This window comes from Lynx canadensis, chromosome D3, assembly GCF_007474595.2.
Source record: "Lynx canadensis isolate LIC74 chromosome D3, mLynCan4.pri.v2, whole genome shotgun sequence".
NCBI classification, from domain to species: Eukaryota; Metazoa; Chordata; class Mammalia; order Carnivora; family Felidae; genus Lynx; species Lynx canadensis.
This window is the reverse complement of record NC_044314.2, coordinates 90,966,969-90,980,396: the sequence shown is the minus strand read 5'-3', so window position 1 is coordinate 90,980,396 and position 13,428 is coordinate 90,966,969. Positions and strand designations below refer to the sequence as shown.

The window sequence follows — 13,428 nt, the reverse complement described above, 5'->3', positions numbered from 1 at the left end:
TCCCTGCGCCGCTCTGTCCCGTCACTTACAACCCTGGGCGCGTAGGACGTGCTCAGCAAATGTGTGTTGAATGAATGAGCGAACCGTGCGGTCGGTAACCAGCTAGAAGGGAAAACGTGTCACTGAATCGTGGAAACACTTCGCAGACACTGAGGGTGGTTCTGCACGCGGTCGGCCAGACGAAACAAAATATGGCAGCACATCGCGGGCAGCGGGGGCGGTGGGAAGGAGGGCGGTGAGGACGCGTCCGTGCAACAGAGAGGGCTGCGGGCTCCCGTGAAGGACATCCTTGTGTGTTCTCACTAGCTCTCACTTGCCCGTCTTCCCATAACAGTAACGTGCTCTCCAGAAAGTTCCTCTATGTCTTTGCACGTAATCCACGTAACAAACGGTGCCGTCCCCACGCCAGCCTCTGGTGCCAGAGTGACCCAGCGTGGCCATAAAGCCTTGCGTCCCTCTGGACCCCGTCACTGGCTCAGGGAGAGACGGTCCCTAATCCCAGCCGACGAGGGCAGCCTGGAGACGCAGGCTGCAACTCCTGTGAAAGATTTCCCCTCCCGACAAGATCTCCTGCAGTCGCCTTCTCGAGGAAGGGACCTGCCAGGGAGGCGTCCAACAACAGAGAAGGCAGAGGCACTCTGCAGGGAAGCCAGGTCCTGTGAGGGCACCCGAGAGCTAGAGTCCCGCCAGACCAGCCAGGCTTGCCCTGAACATTCCCGAACTTGGATCCCTTTTGTGCACAGCGGTCTGAGTTAGGCTTGGGATACCAGTCACCAAAGAAGTCCGTCCTCACTTACACATATGCTCTAGAGTCCAGACCGACCCGAGTGATCCCGGGGCTCATGCAGTCACCCCCAGAAACCCGGGGTCTCAAGGGCATCTCAAGCCGCACGGGCGGAGGCTCAGCTTAGGAGCCAGCAGACTTCAGCGGTCACGTCCGTCGTGAGTCCTGGGGTCTGGAAATGACGGGAAATCCCACCCACAACGACTCCAGTTTAGAAAAAAAAATCAAAAAGTGTTGCTGGCTGATGTCACTGGGAAGTCCAGAGTCAGGGATAGTTTGGGGGGTTTTATTCAGATAAAATAAAACCTCTCAGAAGGTATCATGAGAACATTCCCACCCCTCCCTTCCTCTCTCTCTGTGTCTGTGTCTCTCTGTGTGTCTGTCTCTCTTTCTCTCTGTTTCTCTGTATCTCTGTGTCTCTGTCTCTTTCTCTTTCCTGTCTCTCTCTGTCTCTCTGTCTCTGTTTCTCTCTGTGTGTCTCTCTTTCTCTCTGTTTCTCTGTATCTCTCTGTATCTCTGTGTCTGTCTCTGTCTCTTTCTCTTTCCTGTCTCTCTCTGTCTCTCTGTCTCTGTTTCTCTGACTCTGTCTCTCTTTCTCTCTGTTTCTCTGTATCTCTGTCTCTATATACGTCACTCTCTGTATCTCTGTATCTCCTTTTCTCTGTCTTTGTCTCTTTCTCTGTATCTCTCTGTCTCTGTCTCTTTCTGTCTCTCTCTGTGTGTCTGCCTCTCTCACTCTCTGTCTCCCTCTGTCTCCCTGTCTCTGTCTCTCTCTCTCTGTCTCTCTGTCCTTCTTTCTCTGCATCTGTCTCTGCCTCTGTCTCTCTCTCTGTCTCTCTGTCTCTGTCTCTCTCAACCCCCACCTGGAGACAGAGCTCATCCTGTATGGCTTTGCTCCCAGAGGCCACCCTGTGGGAGGAGACAGGCGCCTCTTCGTGGCTCGAATCCCAGGCAGACCTTCTGGGCCCGTCCTGGCACCTGCTTTCTTGGGACCCACCCAGGTGGTCCTCCTTATCCTTGAGCCTGGCCTGCAGCTCCGACCCCCCCAACTGTCCGAAGCCTGATCACCCCAAAGTACATGATCCGCGGAGGAGAGGCGGGGAAGGGAGGCCCCAGGACAGCTCTGTGTGCTGTTGGCACAGAAGGGGAACGGGCTTTGTAGATGCATCCACCCTGCCACTGCGTGGGACTGGGCTTTGGGGGTGAGGGGATTTTAGGAATCCCCAAAGTGGTGCCATGGGCAGCTGGTCTATCACAGGCTGTGGGAAAAAAAGACGGATTTGCTGGAGTATCACCAAGACGTGGGCTGAGTTGTTCTTCTCCACTGTGGTTCTGGGCGTTCGCGAGCAGCTCCAAAGTGGACTGGCCGGTCCCTTGTGGGGACGGGGGACTCAGCCCCTCCGTCACAGCTGGACTCGTCGCCTTGCGGTTTTTTCCCAGCTCAGGGTCCACCCTTGTGTGTCCAGCAGAGACATGCCCGTTGGGAACAGGGCGTAACCCGGCCCGGCACGTTCTCCCAGGGTTGGTCCCCGCAGAAGACGGCTACTGACCTCTGCAAGGGGAAGCGAGGGGCCAGACACTGAGCAAGCTTCGTGGACGAGCTGGAGGCCGGGAGAGTGGCCGGAGGGGCGGGGGGCCCTCCACCCGGCCGTCGGTCCCCCCGGCACGGCGCTGGGTGTGCACCTGCTGGTTGGCTCCTCCTGGCGGGGGCTGTGGGCCTCAACAGAGGGAGCCAGGGCTGGTACACAGCCCTGCAGGGCACTGCCGGGTTCAGTCACCGGGTAGCTCAGGGAGCCGCGAGCAGGAAGGCCCGCGTTAGTCCCGTCTTTACCCTCCGGCTGCGGTTCTGCTCTGCAGGGCAGCTCGGTTGTCTCTCTCCAAGACTGCAGCCAGATGGCCTCGTAAGTATCCCTCGAAGGAACAGGCAGCAGCAGGGATTAAAGCTCCTCACTGTCTCTGCCGTCCCGCTGGAGACGGCTCCTGGGTCCCCTGCAGGGAGGAGCCGCCGTCAGAAAGCAGCCCGACCTCTAACCCCGTCCCCCGCCAGGCTCGAGCGCGATCCTGTCCTGCCCTGGTGGGGGGGACGCGCTGGCGTCCGTGACCTGGCCCCTCTTAGGCTCCTGGGCCCAGCGGGGTCTCGGAGCAGGTGGACCCCCCAGGACACCCCTCCGCCAGTCCACTTGTAGACGAGGTGTCTCCCACGTCGGGATGGAGTCTGTAGTTGCAGAGTGAGGTGAAGCCACCCATGGGAGCCGGGGATGCACACGAAGGCGGGGCAGGAGAGGAATGATGGAAGACAGCCCGGAGGCGGTGGGCAGGGACTTGGGGGTCGTCTGGTGCTGTTGCTTCTCTCATCTCTTTCGACACCAAATAATGGTGTTCCTTGCCTGAAGCTGACTTCCTTCCTAGTGTCAGCTTTTTGTGATTCCTTGATTGCAATTCGATGTTTGGGTTTATAGGAAGCATTTCCCTTCCCCATGAACAGGCCGGTCTCCTAGATTCCAACTGTTTTCCTCCGTGTCTATCAGTTTCTAATATACAACGCGCTTGGGGCGCCCTTGGCTTCCGCCTCGGGTCACGTGTAGGCAGCCCGTGTCGTGCCAATAATAACAGAAATAGCATTTGAGTGTGTGTTGCTCAGTCCTTGCACAGCAGCCCAGCGTCCACCCCTTTGATGCTCACAACAATGGTGTGAAAGAAGTATTATCTGTTTCTGCATAAGGGAACCCAGAGAAAGGGGTTTGTAAGACGGTGGCAGGATACGCAGAGCATAGGATGTACCATCTTAACGGTTTCTAGGCGTGCGGATGGGTGGTGTTAGGAGGCTCCCCGTGGCCGTCTCCGGACACGCCGCTCTGAACACGCAGAATTTTGACACGTCTTCAGAAACCAAGATGCGTGGGGCCCGTTGCCATGGTACCCAAGACCCGTTCCCTCTCTGCCTCTATCACTCATCCGTCAGGACAGGGTTTGGCGGACGATTCCCGCCATGGGAGCCAGCCGGGAATGCCCATTCGTGTATTATTTCCGTGGCTGCTCTTGCGCTGCCGTGGCCGAGTTGAGTGGCAGTGAGGGAGCAGGAGGGCCGTAGGGCTGCAGGGCCTGGTGCCCTCACCATCCGTTTCCTACAGAGAGGCTTACGGGTCTCTGCTCAGGGGCTCCACGCGGGCCTCTCTTCCGCGGGCGATTACTCTCCGGGCGCCCTGAGACCCTGCGCTCCTGGCCAGAAATAACTCCTCCATGGATGGTTACCGTCCTTCCGGCAAGATGCCTTGCCGTGGGATTGAGCGCGAACACCTCCCTGCGATGCTTTGTTAAAGCAACTATACTCCTGGGAGACGCTGTATGTATCAGTTTCCAGACGTTTCCGTCAGAATGGACTTGCTTGGGTCACTTTCCTCCGTGATAGGAAAAATCAGGACAAGCCGAGACTCTGCCTTCTGGGGAGAGGGGGCAAGATGCGTCCGCGGTGGGGATCAGCCTGGCCCCACACCCCGGGTTAGCCTAGGACAGCGCCAGCCCCGTGGCAGACATCACCAGTAGAATTCGGCACGTGTTTCTGTTGTGCTGAGACACTGGGCCGGAAACCCCTCACGACGCGGCCAGCGTGGGCAGAAGAGACAACACCCCTTCGTCCTCCCAGACCGAGAAGGAAACCGCATACCGCGACCCCCGCTCGCGTAGAATGTACGTGAGGGGTCCCGGAGTGCGGAGACCAGGGGTCACAAACCCAGCAGACTACAGATCCAGGAGATAACACACGTGTGAACAGCAGGGAGGGGTGGGGCCTGCGGCGGACTGGGGGGCGCAGCTGTGACTGCGTCCTACCTGACTCGCCTTGCGGAAAGAGCGCGCGGGGCTCTCGAGGGCACAGCCTCTGGAGCCAGGCTGCCTGGATTTAAAGCCTGGCCCCGATACTTCTAGATGAGAACCAGCGCTAGATACGTGGTCTCTCTCTGTTCCTCGGTTTCTTCCTCGGGAAGTGGGTGTGATGACGTTCCCGCGGCAGGTCCGCTCCTGCACCTTACAGTCGTTCTGATTGGCCGTCTGCTCGTCTTGTGAGTAGGACGATGCCTGTCCCTGCACTGCGAGCCCGGAGAATGTCGCACAGATTCTCTCCATCTGTAACTGGCTGAGCGGAGCCGGGTTCGGGGGGTGAAGCGGACTTTCCTCAAGCCTCCTCACTGGTCGCTGCCCTCGGCTTTGTCCTGTGCCCCACACTCTCTTCTCAGCCAGCAGCGAAGGCATCCCTTTAGAAGCGCGCATCGCAACACATCGCTGTGCCCTCAAGACCCTCTTGTGGCTTCCCATCCCCCTCGGAGAAAAGGCTGCATTTCCTTTCAGTCGCACCACGGCCGTCCCTCTCCCCACCCTCCGCCCCGCACCCTCCCTCCCTGACCTCATTTCCGTACTCTCCCCTCAGCCGCACTGCTGTCCTGTCCTCTGCCAGAGGCACACCCGGTCACCGCCTGCTTCCTCCAGGGCGTGGCTCCCACCCGTCTCCACCCCCTTCTCGGACTTACTGTTCTTCGTGGAACGTACCCCCATTGTCTTACTGTATCTTCCCTTGTCCGTTTGTTGGCTGTCTGCCTCTCCGAGGAGAGGGGCTTGCAGGCTGGGTCATCGCTGGTCCCCCAGTGCCTGGTGCATCTCGTGGGCCCTCTGCCGGGAGCTGCGGAAAGGAAGGCCCTTAGCTAGGAAGTTGTACCGCGAACGTGGGCAGAGAGCATCATCTCTCTGGGCTGCCACACAGAGGATGCTGATGTCAGAGACAAACTTCTCTCCAGTAGGAAAAATTCAGTACGTGGGAGATGCCTGTTTACTGACTGTGCAGTGGGATCTCCCTGGACCTTCGTATAAAAAAGCAAAAACATCCCGAACACGGTGGATGGCCCACCCTCCGGGCCCCAGGAGGGAGTATGGATAGGGATAGTGAGTTGATGGATGGTATTTAGAACCGTATGAGAACAGCTCTGTTGGTCCAGTTCAGGAGTAAAGTATGTTTAGAAGGCTGTAGAGAGAGAACATTCTGGATGGAAAGGCCAGGAGCAGGGGTGAGGTAAGCAGGACAGGGATTGGCCTGATTACTACTCCATACTTCCCGTTTCCTATGTGAAATGTATCGTTAATTGGGATTCTCTGAAGCTTCAATGGGAACAGGAGGCCATGGGCCAAGTGTCCCTTTTGCAGACACCGTGTAGGTGATTAGATTCAGCAGGAGGACCGTGCACCGTTACTTCCAAGGTTTTAAGGATTAAAATGGCAAAAGTCAGACTTTAGAAGTCAAACAAAGCGTCCGTGGCCAAAAGGTTTCAATTTAAAAGATTTGCAAGAGTAATTTTCACTGCAGGTGACTGACCTTTCTTTAGGTAAGACGTGACCACCCTGGGCTTGGACCACTCTCATCCTGAGTTGTCTGTGTGTGGGCACCTCTGATGGGTTTGCGGAAATCCTACACTGGGGACCCATCGAGCGCAATCCTGGGTTCCCGGACTAAACCGCAGGCCTGGCACGTGGCAGTTCCTGAGTAATTATTTGCTGAATGAATGATGGAAGAATAAACCTAGATTTGTATTTCAACATTGAGAAACACCCAGTGAGCTATAAAAGTATCACAGCCTCCTTTACCGTTCTGGGATAGTTCTGGCTAAATGGACATCGTTAACACACATACGTTGTGTTTAATGGGCTCCTTTAGGGGCGCCTGGGTGGCGCAGTCGGTTAAGCGTCCGACTTCAGCCAGGTCACGATCTCGCGGTCCGTGAGTTCGAGCCCCGCGTCGGGCTCTGTGCTGACTGCTCAGAGCCTGGAGCCTGTTTCCGATTCTGTGTCTCCCTCTCTCTCTGCCCCTCCCCCCGTTCATGCTCTGTCTCTCTCTGTCTCAAAAATAAATAAACGCTGAAAATTTAATGGGCTCCTTTAGTAAATTTGGGTTTTGGATGTATTGTTGGCCACATGCTCGGGAGCTGTCAGCTGGGCACACCTGGAGGCATCAGCTGGAGGCGGCAGAGGCCCACCTGGATGGACCCAGACTCTCGCTATGATGACTACAGCTTTGTAATATAGTTTATAAAGTCTGAAATTGTGAGTTTTGTTTTTCTTTTTGGGTATGAACCGCGGGTTACCTGATGGGCACCACCTGGTGGCAGCAGCTGGAATTGCAGGTGTAGTACCTTCCAGGATTCTAACATTCCCGTAAGGGTGAGCCTGGCTTAATCCCCCTCCATTTCTGTGATGGAAGTCATTTATCCGACTCGCTCTGTGACTACAAACACACTGTTCTAGGAAGAAGGAAAACATACTGACAACAGGTGCATTAGGGCATGAGATGCAGGTTGTGACTCATTTTAAATCGTCACTCAGCACCCAGACAGTGAAGCAGTGTGTGGTATATACAGAATGTGCATGGTTGGCACAAAGCCATTGTATTATGTTTTTTTAAAACCCAGCCTTACAATGGTAGTGGTTTGTTTTTTGTTTTGTTATCTTGCCTGACGATTTAGGAGTCAAACCTTCACTGGTGCTAAAATGAGGCATGCAGAGGCCCGCTTGAACATCACATTTTTTTTAAATGTGTATTTTTGAGAGAGAGAGAGAGAGAGAGAAAGCAGGGGAGGGGCAGAGAGAGAGGAGGACAGAGGATCCAAAGTGGGTTCTGCACTGACAGCACGGAGCCCCGCTCAGAGTTGGAACCCCTGAACGGTGAGATCGTGACCTAAGCCAGAGTCGGATGCTCATCCGACTGAGCCACTCAGGCTTCCCTTGAACATCACATTTTGAATGTATCTGAGCTGACAATACACCTGCTGTGTTGCAAACCTGAATGGACAGCAGAGACTCTCATTAATGAACTAATTATCTGATAGATAATTAGTACCAACCCAGTAGCACACCCTTGTCAGCTGCTTCTACAGAGTTAAATTAAGAGAAAGGAAAAGGTGGCAAAAAATGTACATGTAGAAACCAAAATTAGAGACTATGCTTGTCCAAAGGGATTTTTTTATTATTATTTTCTTTCAGAGTCTTGTGAGTTCCTGTCTCCCAAGAGCTTGACATTGAGTCTTGAGTTTAATTTTAGGGTGAGTCACAGAAAGCTTCTGCTGTCTTTCCCTGAGGGAAAGGTCTTTAATCCAAGAAGAGAGAGAAAGAACATACCAGGAGGTACAATGTGTGTTTGTGACCAAAAGGAACACCCGAGTTCCGAGGCAGTTCTACACTGGTAAAACCAGATTTCTCACGTTGGACGCGGTGGGCTCAGTCCGTGAGAGAATGAGCCTGGTCCCTAGTCCCAAATGTGGACCCTCAGGCCTCTGAGTAACATTTCTTGGGACAAAAAGCCACCACGATGGAGGGTCCAGGGGTCTATTCCAGAGAGGCCTCTCCGGCAGGCTTACACACAAGTCATGTTGTGGCAGAACACAGGGGAGGCCCAGCCCGGGGTAATATTTGGCCACCTCTCTACATGGAAATACTCTTTTTCCAAAACACGTGAAGATTTTAGAGACCCAAAGTTCAGAAGATATTATGGAGGCTCCCATATAGAGTTCAAAATTAAAACCATACTAAAATGTTTATAAACAGTCTAACAAAGAGTCTTAAGTATAAACATAAGTTATTCAACAAATATTTACTGAATTTCTGATGGCATACAGGACACGGTTCCAGGTGCTGTAGACTGAGCCACGGACAAAACAAAATTCCTGCCCTCATGACAAGGAAAATAGGAAATCCTATCTATACAAGTATAGGAGATACATATATAGTATCCTATGTCATATTTTTTCATAAATATGTGAATAATTTTTTTCTTTATAGAAACGGAAAATAGGTATTTTTCATATACATATAATATACATATACCTATATAAATAGCTTCAAATGTAGACAGAATATATCCCATATGTATCATTTCATGTATATGTAGCGTCCTCCACAGAGGAAGAAAACAGGGTGTATATACAGGGGAGGGAGAATCTATCCTGTTTACATGTTAGTCATCTGCACATTAACATATACCGCATATATAAGCTATCTACAGTCTATATAGAGTTTCGTACGTGTAGTTTCCTTTACAGAGGAGGAAAAATATTTTTACTTTTCTGTATATCCTACACATGCATACTTTTTCACATATGTATTTTATTATCATGTATCTCCTGTATAATAGTTTCACGTATATTCTCCTATATAAAACAGAATATATAAAACCTTCTTATAGAACCTTATATATAAGAATATATATACATATGCTTCTCTTTTCCTCCTCTGTGCCTTACATTTTATGTGAAAGTTTCACATATATTCTCCTATATATAATAGAATATATATAACCTTCTTACACAATTTTAAATAGAATAAAACATATAATTGTGTGTTTGAATATAATTATAATACATATATTCTAATACATAATATTAGAATATATATGCTTCTCTTTTCCTCCTCTGTGCCTTACATTTTATATGAAAGCTTTATATATATATTCTCCTACGTGTAATAGAATATATACAGTCTTCTTATACAATCTTAAACAGAAAAATACATTATAATTACATATAATTGCAATATGTAATATAACATATAATTATAATTATACATATATGTGTATTCGTCTGCCTTCCTCCTCTGTGCCTTCCCAGCAAGGTGTGTGTGTGTGTGTGCACATACATGTGTATATTCATATAAGAGTGTAGTTGCCTCACTGAGAAGGGGACCTTGGGCCCAGGCCCAGAGGAGGAGGGAACGAGTCCCCAGGGAGGGTGGGCAGGAAGGAAGAGTGTTTGGGGGAGGAGGAACAGCAGGGAGAGGGCTCTCGGGTGGGAGCTGCATGGTATGTCTGGGAGCCTGAAGAGCAGCAGGGGGGGCAGAGGGTGGGAGGCACCGTGTGGGGCAGGCGCGTGCGATACACATGAGGGGGCCGCCAGAGAGCCAGGACCGTGCCTTCTGCGGTGCCCGGGGCTGGGGCGGTGAGGCCAGGAGGTGGTGGCAGGCCCGGCTGCTGCTGTGTGGACCCCCTTGCGATCTGTGTTGGTTCTGCACGGCTGCTGTGGAAAGTACCACGAGCGTATTGGCCCGAAACAGTACGCGTCTATCGTGCTGCGGTTTGTAGGTTCGAAGACCAGCGTGGGTCTCAGCAGACTGACATCAAGGGGTCTGTAGGGCGGCGTCCTTTCGGGACGGTTCCAGGGCAGAATCTGTTTCCGTCACTTTTCCCCCTTCGAAGGCTGTGGGTCAAAGGGCACAAACGTCCAGTGACAAGATGGATAGGTTCTGGGAATCTGACGTTCAGCGCGGGGGCCCGAGTTCGCGGTCCTGCCTTACGCACTGGGACTGGGAAGCCGCCAAGAGAGCAGAGCCTACATTTTCTCACCGCAGTGAAGGAGGTGCTAACCTTGTCGCGGGGACCGTTTCACAAAAGATACATGGGTCAAATCACGGTGTCGTACAATCATACGGTATTCTATGTCAGTTATATCTCATTAAAGCTGGGGTAAAAAGCCACAGAAAAAAATGTTTCATATTGAAGCCAGGGTTATTGCAGTGTTCTCTCTCCGTGAAAGAAAACGTGTGAAACCACGCGGGATGATGACAGCAGTAATAACAAAATAATAAAGTGTAATCAAATTAGTTAAATAAAATAATGAAATATGTCTAATACTTACAAAGATAAAAGAATAAATCAGTTTTTAATATGTCATCAGATTTAATTCATCATCGATTTTTACATTGATTTCGTAGTACGGCAGGGTGAGAGGGAGGGAGGGCGGGAGGGAGAGAGGACACTCCCGGAACTGAGCAGCACCGTTGTCCCTCAGGAGCACAATTCTGGGCTCGTAAATTGCGCTTTGGGCAAATGACTTTCTTTAAAGGTGTTTTGTTACTTTCCAGGATCCTTACGGAAGGGGTGTCCGAAGGCACAAGGCAGAGGCTTGTTACTTAAAATGCCAAAGACGCTGAAAGTTTTTTTTTTTAACGTTTATTTATTATTGAGATGCAGAGACAGAGTGTGAGTGGGGGAGGGACAGAGAGAGAGGGAGACTCAGAATCAGAAGCCAGGCTCCTAGCTGCCGGCACAGAGCCGGACGCAGGGCTTGAACTCACAGACCACGAGATCGTGACCTGAGTCAAAGTCAGATGCCTAACCAACTGAGCCACCCAGGCGCCCCAGATGCTGAAAGTTTTTAAGTCCTGTGAAGTTTTAATTTTTTTTTTTTCAACGTTTATTTATTTTTGGGACAGAGAGAGACAGAGCACGAACGGGGGAGGGGCAGAGAGAGAGGGAGACACAGAATCGGAAGCAGGCTCCAGGCTCCGAGCCATCAGCCCAGAGCCCGACGCGGGGCTCGAACTCACGGACCGCGAGATCGTGACCTGGCTGAAGTCGGACGCTCAACCGACTGCGCCACCCAGGCGCCCCAGATGCTGAAAGTTTTTTTAAATTTTTTTTTTTTTTCAACGTTTATTTATTTTTGGGACAGAGAGAGACAGAGCATGAACGGGGGAGGGGCAGAGAGAGAGGGAGACACAGAATCGGAAACAGGCTCCAGGCTCCGAGCCATCAGCCCAGAGCCCGACGCGGGGCTCGAACTCATGGACCGCGAGATCGTGACCTGGCTGAAGTCGGACGCTTAACCGACTGCGCCACCCAGGCGCCCCTTCAGATGCTGAAAGTTTTTAAGTCCTGTGAAGTTTTAAATGCCTTTGAAAAAGTGCGGTGAAAACCACCCACGTCCCCGGGCCCGTGGCCCCTTCCTCCGTGTCCAAAGCCTGCAGTGTGGCTCTTCCCACTGTTGTGTTACCGAGGTCGCGCGTCTGAGAATTCCCCTTCTCTCCCCGCCGCCCCTCCCTCTGACCGCACTGGGTCCGCCGAGCAGCCCGGGACATCTGTGCATCTCAGGGTCAGTTGCTCCACGACCTTACTTCCCTGATGTGTTCACAGGTGCTGGCATCCGTGTGCTGACGTCTTTGGGGACACGTCGTCCCGGGCCACCTCGCCAACATCTCCGCTGACGAGATGTGTTCTTCTGATGTTTAGGTGGTGGCACGGGACACACAGCCCTCTTTCTTGATTTGTAGGTGACAGGATAGGAGCCTGTGGCCCGTGGCCACACACAGCCTCCCTCCACGTGTCTTCTTGATCCCTGTGGATGGCCGGGCTGTTGGTCAGCCCCTGGTCCCTGCAATGCTTCCCTTTTGCCGGGCCTCGCGAGGGCCCCACGGGGGCCGTGTCCAGGTCCTGGGTGTGTCCCCCTTGCCCAGAGCTGGTCTCGGGCCCTTGTGCAGAGTTCCAGCATCATCTCCCCTTTGGGCTTTCGTTCTTGAGGCCCGAGCGGGGACTGTTTTCCTTACTGGCCAGCAGGTGCAGACGTGCAGGTTTCCGCATCAGGCTGTCTGTTTATTCTCGCTTCTGTCATCTCCGAGCAGCCCGGGGCCCTTTGTTGTCCGGGGGCTCCCCAACTTTGGGATGGCAGGTCACGAGCCGCTGGCTTTGTGACGGGTGACGGCTTGGACACATCCAGACGCTTGGGTGCCTCTTCGGGGCGTCCTTCCCCTGGCTTCCGTCGGGCGGTAACCTCTCAGGGGCTTTTCTCCTTCCTCGTGGGGAACCGAGGGCCGCAGATGGTTCTCTGTCAGGAGCACTGGCTTCGCCCAGTGGGACAGCCCCTCCGGGCCTGGAGGCCCAGCCCTTGGCTGACCAGCGAGGGGTGGACAGTGTTGGCTCTCTTGCAGCCGAGCAGCGCTGTGCGTCCTTCGGGAGGGTGGGTGGTCTCAGCACTTAGAATGGTGTGTGCCGTGAGCCAGGATCCAGCTTGGTACTTAAGCCCACCCTGTCTCGTGTGGGATACGACATTTACCTGTTTTCCAGGGTTTCTGGTTTCAAAGTTCTGGAGGAGCTCATAGAGGCAGAAACTTCTCTCTGTCTCTGTCCCTCTCTTTATCTCTGTCTCTCTCTCTCTCTCTCTCTGTGTCTGTCTCTCTCTTTCTCTGTCTCCATCTCAGTCTGCCTCCCTGCCTCCCTCTCTCTGTCTGGTTAGCACCCCAGGTACGTTCTCCATAGACCCAGGAGTAGCTCAGCACTGGGAACAGACACGTCATCACAGTGCAAGGTGATGGGTGTCACGGGAGGTACTTCAGCTCACCGAGGAGGGACTTGCCTCTGGTAAGGGGAGTGTGGGAAGGCTTCCTGGAGGAGGTGGCATCAGAGTTGTGGATTGAAGGGGCCGCAGGAGAGACTGGGTGAGTCTTCCCAGGCAGAGGGAACCCAAGGGAGAATGCTAGAACCGAGGGCCGCCGTGTGCCATAGGGTCTGAAGCGTGGCCGTTGAAGGGGTAGGAGGTGACGCCGGCCTGGGGTTGCGAGATGCCCGTAGGTGACAGCTGATCAACATCTCTGGTCATTGCTGACCGTCTTCTGGGAGCAGAGTCGCCCCCGTTTGGGGACCAGAGACATGTCCGTGGGTGGGGGCTCATGAAACCCACGTGCTGCAGCCCCCGTGTGTAGCTGTCCTCTGTTGCCACAGTGACACTACCTAGCAAAAATCATAAGAAGTAACGATTTTGAAGTCCGCACTGGTTTCCCTGAGAAGCCTGTGGTCCGCCGGGCAGTGATGCTGGCCTCAGCTGAGCCCAGCTGGTTCGTGCACC

The 13,428-nt window shown here is 53.1% G+C and overlaps 1 protein-coding gene across 1 annotated transcript in view; it reads left to right on the top strand.

The window, feature by feature from the left end:
• Nucleotides 1–13,428, top strand: part of TMEM132D (transmembrane protein 132D) — a 557,096-nt gene that overhangs the window by 475,299 nt on the left and 68,369 nt on the right. The gene's annotated exons all lie outside the window — the stretch shown is intronic.